Source organism: Saccostrea cucullata, unplaced genomic scaffold (assembly GCF_032062105.1).
Source record: "Saccostrea cucullata isolate Sc308-1 unplaced genomic scaffold, CSIRO_AGI_Scuc_v1 ctg16018, whole genome shotgun sequence".
Taxonomy (NCBI): Eukaryota; Metazoa; Mollusca; class Bivalvia; order Ostreida; family Ostreidae; genus Saccostrea; species Saccostrea cuccullata.
This window is the reverse complement of record NW_026932282.1, coordinates 37,509-46,156: the sequence shown is the minus strand read 5'-3', so window position 1 is coordinate 46,156 and position 8,648 is coordinate 37,509. Positions and strand designations below refer to the sequence as shown.

At 36.0% G+C, this 8,648-nt stretch overlaps 1 long non-coding RNA gene across 1 annotated transcript; it reads left to right on the top strand.

Moving 5' to 3' along the window:
- The first annotated feature begins 4,806 nt into the window (after positions 1-4,806).
- Positions 4,807-8,396, top strand: LOC134234767 (uncharacterized). Its single transcript, XR_009985258.1, has 3 exons — positions 4,807-4,860; positions 5,700-5,819; positions 8,271-8,396. It is a non-coding gene; the product is annotated as an uncharacterized LOC134234767 (long non-coding RNA).
- Positions 8,397-8,648: the final 252 nt, after the last annotated feature.

Here is an 8,648-nt window from a genome sequence, read left to right as displayed (position 1 = left end):
TAGGATATAAGGTGACCTCTGGTCCCACTAATGATGTACAATATAAGCTGTTCTCTGGTCCCCTTACTGTTGTCCCCTACTGATGTACAATATAAGGTGACCTCTGGTCCCCCTACATATGTAGAATTAAAGGTGACCTCTGCTCACCCTACTGATGTACAGTATTAGGTGACCTCTGGTCCCCCTACTGATGTACAATTTAAGGTGACCTCTGGTCCCCCTACTACAGCTGATGTACAATATAAGGTTGCCTCTGGTCCCCCAAATGATGTACAATATAAAGTGACTCCTGGTCCCCCTATTGATGTACAATTTAAGGTAACCTCTGGTCCCCCTACTGCTATACAATATAAGGTGACCTCTGGTCCTCCTTCTTTGTACAATATAAGGTGACCTCTGCTCTCCTACTGATGTCCCCTACTGTTGTACAGTATAAGGTGACCTCTGGTCCCCCCACTGACGTACAATTTAAGGTGACCTCTGGTCCCCCTACATATGTAGAATTAAAGGTGACCTCTGGTCCCCTACTGATGTAGAATATAAGGTGTTCTCTGGCCCCCTTTCTGTTGTCCCCTACTTATGTACAATATAAGGTGTCTTCTGGTCCCCCTACATATGTAGAATTCAAAATGCCCTCTAGTCCCCCTACTGATGTACAGTATAAGGTGCCCTCTGGTCCCCCTACTGATGTACCCTTCTGATGTACAGTATATGGTGACTTTTGGTCAACCTAATGATGTATTATATAAGGTGACACACTGGTCCTCTTACTGATGTACAATATTAGGTGTCCTCTGGCCCTCCTACTGATGTACAAATAAGGTGTCCTCTTGTTCCCCTACTGATGTACAGTTTAAGGTGACCTCTGGTCCACCTACTTATGTACTATATAAGGTGACCTTTGCTCTCCCTACTGATGTCCCCCTACTGATGTACAATATAAGGTGACCTCTGGTCCTCCTACTGATGAACAATATTACTTGTTCTCTGGTCACCTTACAGTTGTCCCCTACTGATGTGTACTATAACGTTACATGGAATAATATCATAGGAAGACCACAGGTCACCTAACGTAATCCATAAATGTTAAACGCTTATATATCATATATCGCATAAAATTGCAGTTAATGTTGCTCAGCACCCACCCTCCACCCCCTCTATCTTTTCTAATACCCATCAGATGGTTATTCCTTTTAAAAAGTTGTTTGTTTTACACTTTAAAAGCTTCACAGTATTACGATTTATTCTATTTTCACTTTACGTATGCAACGCACTACATTCTGTAGCGGAGTAAAAAGGCCCGATAGTCGTGAACTGAGCAGGGGACCTCAGGTCCTAGTTCAGCGTACGTTTTATCCTTCTGCGCTTCGGATGCTGAATCTGACCTACACTTTCCGGTTGAGTGAACAGGTTAATGTTTTTGGTGCAGGTCTCATTTCCGAGTAACTAGAAGTCCTATGTTGACCAAACTTGCATTGATGATACATCTAAGGATGTACACTACCAGACTTGCTTCGGATGCTGAATCTGACCTACATTTTCCGGTTGAGTAAACAGGTTAATGTTTTTGGTGCAGGTCTCATTTCCAAGGAACTATAAGTCCTATGTTGACCAAACTTGCATGTATGGTACATCTTAGGATGCATACTACCAGACTTGCCTCAGATGCTGAATCTGGCCTAATTTTTTTGGATGGGTGAACAGGTTAAAGTTTTTGGTGCAGGTTTCATTTCCAAGTTACAATGAGCCTAATAATGACTAAACTTGCATGGATGATACATCTTAAGATGCATACTACCAGACTTGCTTCGGATGCTGAATCTGACCTACATTTTCTGGATGAGTGAACAGGTTAAAGTTTTTGATACAGGATTCATTTCCAAGTAACTTTGAGCTCTTTAATGACCAAACTTGCATGGATGATACATCTAAGGTTGCATTCTACCAGGCTGGCTTCAGATGCTGAATCTGACCTACATTTTTTTCTGGATGAGTGAAGAGGAGAAATTTTTATGCAAGTTTCATTTCTAAGTAACTATTAGCCCTATGTTTTGCAAACTCGCATGGATGATACATCTTAGGATGCATATTAATGGACTTGCTACGAATGCTGAATTTTACATACATTTTCCAGATAATGGACCAGGTAAAAGTTATGGGTGCAGGTCTATTACCAAAAACCTATAAGGCTTAAATAAACCAAACTTGCCCAAATGATGCATCAAGGGATGAAAACTCTTAAACTTGCTTCAGATGCTGGATTTTGATCACATTTTCGTGATGAAGAACTAGTTTGAAGTTTTTATATAGGTCTATTCCAAAGTATCAGATCAAAATTGCATAAATTTTGCATTTTGGGATGTACACTTTTTGTTGGGTAATTGTGTGGCTTTGCCTTACTTAAAGACAACATTCGTTGAGGTGAGCTCTGTAATCTCTGATTACCTATGTTTGTTGTTAAAAAACGCTCATTGATCGCCTTTGTTAGTAGGAAAAAGGGTCTAGTTGGTATAAAAAAAAATCAGCAAAAAATCTTAAGGATCTATGTTAAGACAAATTTCTTAAATTTGCAGTTTGATAAATAACCTTTTAGATTTTGCTCGGGATTTGCATTTTGGTATGACTGAAGGAAGACAACTCCAAAATAGTCAACGTCATAAATCCAGGCAACAAAAGAATGCACAGGGATGGAACCAGTTGCGTAGGTATATGGTACCTCCTATCGACAGGTCACATCCTCCATCATGAACCTATGGTTGGATCAAGTGAACATGGACAACGGAACACTCCTAAGTCAAAAGTATGGTAAAATAGCAATAAAACTTTATTTCCTTACTTATGTTGCATTATATACTTATCGTTTGCATGAACTGTTTATGTCTCCCAGTTGATTCGATACACAAGAGCATGCTCTACATACGATCATTTTTTTAAAACGTAAGAAATAAACCAAAAGTTAAAGAAACAATGATATCAACAGTCTCCTTTACAGTCATTATTTCGCTACGATTGATACAATGACTATCAGCAATATTATTACAATCTATCATTAGGTCATTAAGTCAAATGCTGACTGATGTTTGGCCATTATTTACACACAGATATTTCTAGATTTTTCATTTGCCCTGTCAGCTAGGACAAGAAGCACATAGCGGTTGTGACCTTTCGGCAAGGGATGCTTATCTTCTATGGCAGCTGATCCTGTCTCTGATTTTTGGAGATCCGTGTTTGTATTGTTTAAATGGACTTTGAGCTTAAAAACTGTTCATACTCTCCAGATATTTCTCGAATTATGATATATTTTTCATTCATTATTTTATCCAGGTTCCTGTACTACATGTACGCTAGAGTTATCCTCCGCTTATCGAGAATAAAATAAAAACCAACAGTAGCAACTGAGACCCAATCTAATGGAAAATAACAAAAAAGAAATACCGGTAGACTAGGATTATATTTTTGAATTTACATATGTATTTGTATGCGTCAGCAACCTCAAAATTAATTGGTATCTTCCTTAGACCATAGGGGAGTTATTGTGTAAAATTAGATGTAGTTTTTGAAGAAAAAGTATTCCAATAAAGTCCAACACCTTGAATAGTTCGTAAGTTGTATGCGCAAGGGAAATTTGAAATAAAATTTGAAACCCCACCATTTTTATGAAGTGAAATATGAGGAGATATCGAACAATATTCGAGCTCAAAAGTCCATTAAACATTACATAATAGGAGCGGAGCAAACAAGGACCTCCAAAACATCATAGGTTGGATCAGGTGCCATTGAGAAGTGAGGATCCTCTGTCGTCCGGTCACACCCGCCGTGTACTTGATCCTTATCATGACCGGGGAATAACGGAAAAATCCATGGACAAAATGGCCTAACAATCTGTTTGTTAAAATTCATTCAGCATTTGACTTAATGATTAATTGAATATGCTGACAAGGTCCTTGTATCGACCATAGAACTTATGAAATGATGACATTAAACGAGACTGTTCATATATTTGCTTCCTCAACTTAGTTCTCAATAAATTACCTCATTTTAGAAATTGTTAAATCGTATAACATGCTCTTCCGTAACGAGTCAACCGAGAGATATATAAATTCCGTATGCAGGTGATGATGGTATACTGCTGCATAAGTAAGGGAAGTTGATGATTGAAATGATAGTCAACACGTTTATCATAAAGCTTTGTTGTTAGATAACCATTGATCTCTTTTTGTAGTTCAAAAATTCAAATTTGAAACAATTGTGTAAGACCTTTGTGGTATCTTTTATTTCAAGCTCACCGTGATATATCGTGTCGACATAAGAATGGAAATAACTATAATTGTTAATTGACAATACGTCGTCAATATATCTAATTGTGGAGTTGAAGACACGCTTACGTGTAAAATACTAGTACGTGTAAAATACGTAGATATCTGTGAAGCATTATAATATTTTATATCCATTGAATCTTTAGATACGTACATATACGTAGTATAGTTTCACAGAGGTAAAATAAAAAGCGGAACGACTCCTTTAACAGGGTGAAAGAAAACAACAGAACCATCTTATGATCGTCACACCTTGAAAATAAATATATATTTAAAAGTGTTATTTTTAAACTATATAACAACGTTTGTGAAAATGTCAATTATTGTTCATATATAATTAACAGTGTATCATCGTTGAAAATTTAATAATTATAAACATCACGATATACAAGAACATATTGCGTTGATAAAACAGTTTGTCGTGAGATAATGGCACGACTTACAGTAATACCTAACAAGAGAGATAAGATTTTCCATTCCAGTTGTGTACATCTATCAGATATAAAGAGTTTTGTCTTCTGTGTACTGGCTCTTGCCTTAATCTGTAAGTTAAACAATTTCTTAAAAATAGATTTGTGGAAGTCCCTTGTAAAATTTATATAAGCAAAGAATCAAACTTTTAAAGAGATTGTCTCATAAGTATTACTGCAAAAGTGTGTTTGCAAAAAATCGAGTATTGTTACAGCGCGTTATGAAATTTTTTTAGAACACTTTGCTGCAATTTATGAGGGATAAGACTGGTACATTCTTCAAGAAATAATAAATCATGCTTATTTTTACATTTTTAACTTTCTGACTTGACTTCAAATGTGATTTTTATTTCAAAATCTATGCATTATCTTTCGTGTAAACTACCTTAATTGGGACAGCCAATGTAACAGCTTCTTGTAAATAAGAGCGTACTTTTTTATATCGTTAATTATAAACTATTGAATTTGGCAAATAAACCCCGAAATGGGTGCACCATAGTTCTTACTTATACTCCTCTAACAATACGTATACACTACACTGTATATACAGGATGATGTCCGAAAACTTTTTTTTAATATTTAGATTTCACTGTTTCTTCTGTTCTGCGAAACAATTTCCTATGTTTTAAAAGACCATTTTAATAATGTACTGTGACAAGAGAATTTGTTTACAATGAAAGATATACAAGTACTTTGCGTGATTAAGGAATTTCTAATGAAACTTTGACGGTGAATCCGCCATGGAATAAGAAATTAGTATTGAGGAAGAAGTCTACGGTCAAAATAGTTTCGACAGGACAGTGAAGTAGTTAAATATTTGATCTCAATGAATTAGACTTTTAATGACGAAGAATTTTATACATGGATTATCTATTGCCGAGTCAATTCAAAATATAGTGTTCCATGTTTTCAGCTACAAGCTACGCTTGTACCATAGCATCAGAGTGTTCGGGGTCATGTGATCTTTCCTCCAACCATTGGGCGTGTATAAACCACGCATGCGTTTGCAGACCAAACGCTGGAAACACGGGAGGTAAGAAATGCGTGTTTAGTTAGCTCATTCGGCCGAGTGACGTTAGCTAGATGTAACTTTCCATTATATTAAAAAACAAAAACTTTGACAGTACACTAAACAAGAGACTGTTGTGACCGCGTTGTAATTATTTCCAGCCTTTTATAACAGCCATTCGGGAGTGTGATTCATACATTTCAAGGGTACACAATTTTGCTTCATCATTTTCTATATCTATTTAGTCCATACTTAAGCAAAATATCAATTTAATATGCTTATATCCCTGTAATCGAAGATTTGGTGGTTTACATTTTAAGTAGCTGTCTGTTCAATGACCATAACTATAGAACTTTAATTTTGGTCACAACATACCGGTATCATTGGGTCGTATTATGGCTGACGTGTTTCATACCAATTGTTATAGTCCTTAATTTTTATACCGAATTTGATTACGGAAGGTTTCGTATACCTGACCAATACTTAAAGTTCATGGCGGGTGTAACAGGACAACAAACTTACAGAGGACGCTTACTTCTCTTAGGCACTTGATTCCATCTCAGGAATTCCCAGGGGTCCTTTTTATGACACATTCGCATACATTTAGATCAATAAAGTGGTGTATTTTTATCCTTTTTCATTGATCAGGGTGCTCTAAGTAAACCTAAAGTTTGCTATAAGTTTTATTTTCCAAAGTTAAATAAATAGCAGGCAGGTCTGCCTCTTAAAATGAGTCATTTAAAAAAAACCTTTAATTTTGTTGATTAGTTTTATGAGAAAAAATGAATTGTATAGTAATGGTTAAAAAGTAAATTGTATAGTAATTATTAAATAAGTTGAAAATATGCACATTATTAATAAGAGATATAACTTATCAAAATGTCTTATTTGGATTAACGTGTTTCTCTGCTGGTCTCTATATTGAGCTTTTATTACTATAAAAGAAGGATTCCTCAATCATCATACTGACAAGAAAAACAGCCTGGAAAAGTTAAATCCAATGGAGATTTTTTGGGCATTTTTTGTAATGTATATCTCAGTTGATTCGATACGCAAGAGCATGCTCTACGTATGAACAATTTCTAAAACGAGGCAAATTATTGACAAGCAAGTTGATGAAACAAGAATATCAACAGCCTCGTTTAAAGTCATCATTTCGTAAATTCTATGGTCGATACAATGACCTTGTCAGCAAATACAATTTATCATTGAGACAAATGCTGACTGACGTCTTTCATACTAATTGTTAGTCCATTATTTATACTAGTGTTGGCAACGAGTACCCGGTTAACCGGTTAACCGTCGAACGATGCGAGTATCGGTTAGTAAAACTGCTATTCGGTTACTCGGATAAAAATATTTTTTTTTCATAGTAAATACTAATAAAATAATTTTTATTTTGTTTTTAAATTGACATCGACACAATTCCCTAAATTAATTACCGTTAGGCTTGCTCTAGTGGGTCGATGTTTTGATTAGTTTTCACAGCGTGTATAACTAATGGCTTTGATTGCCAGGGGGGATACACGTTTTGAAAACCTGAGTTACATGTATAATTATCTAATTTAGACCTGTGTTGGTCAGGTAAACATACTGTCACAAGCTTAAAATGCCGCCGCAAACTTCTAAAGCATGGAAATATTTTAAAAGAACGGCTGACTCAAAATCTGTGAAATGCAAATTATGTGAAACAGAGCTTTCATATACCGGTGGGACTACTAATATGCTTAATCACCTGAGATTGAAGCATAATTCAGAAACAAGCGATCTGCAGGAAACTCCCCCAAAACAACCAGAAATTACAGGGTTTGTAAATTCTCCCCGGTCGCGACACATATCGGGGGCAGATAAAGAACGCGTAACCAGAGCAATTGTAAAAATGGTGATTGACGACTATATGCCACTGAGAATTGTCGAAGGAGAAGGTTTTAGAAACTTGATGTCTATAACTATGCCGGATTATGATATACCTGCTCGGAACACTATAAAATCAAGGATAGAAATGATGTACGGGGAACAAAAGTCTAAACTTTTGGAGAGCTTCGCAGAAATCGAAAGTGTTGCACTCACGACGGACACGTGGACATCAAATACCACAACAAGTTATATTACCGTAACAGAGCATCTTATGTTCTGAGCATTTTATACACTGAATTGACGACGGATTTTCCCGTTATTTCCCGATCATGATAAGGAGCACACGGCGGTTGTGACCAGTCGGCAGGGATGCTCACTCCTCAGTGGCACCTGATTCCACCTCTGATGTTTCGGAGGTCCGTGTTTGCTCTGCTCCTATTTTGTATTGTTTTATGGACTTTGATATTGAATGCTGTTCGTTATCTCCATATCCACCTTGTATTCATTTTAAAGATTTTTTTTTAACTTTGACCATCTCATGCTTGAATTAATTTTGGTTCTATTGTCTGAGTTGTAATGATTAAGAAATTAACAATTTTTATTGAAATATTTTTTTAGACTGTAAATCAAAAGATGACTGCCGATCTTATTGTGGAACCCACCACGAGCACCATTATCATTGTGTCGACGGCAGATGTAGATGTGGTGAACTGGATAATGACAAATAAACAGTTCAAACTCGCACGTGTTTGTGTATATTGAATACAGATTATATTTTCAAACATTTATCATTTATTCCCTGACGCACGTTACTGAAGAATAACTTGTATATAAACAAGATGAACTAACTGAAGAAGTGTTAATGTGTACGTTTTTTATGAACAAGATGTTTCTTAGGTCGAGCAGCTTGACCAAAAAAAAAATTATTCATGAGTCATATACATATAATCTAATCGCACTCATCCAAATTATAGTTAAAGTACTCAATACAAAATA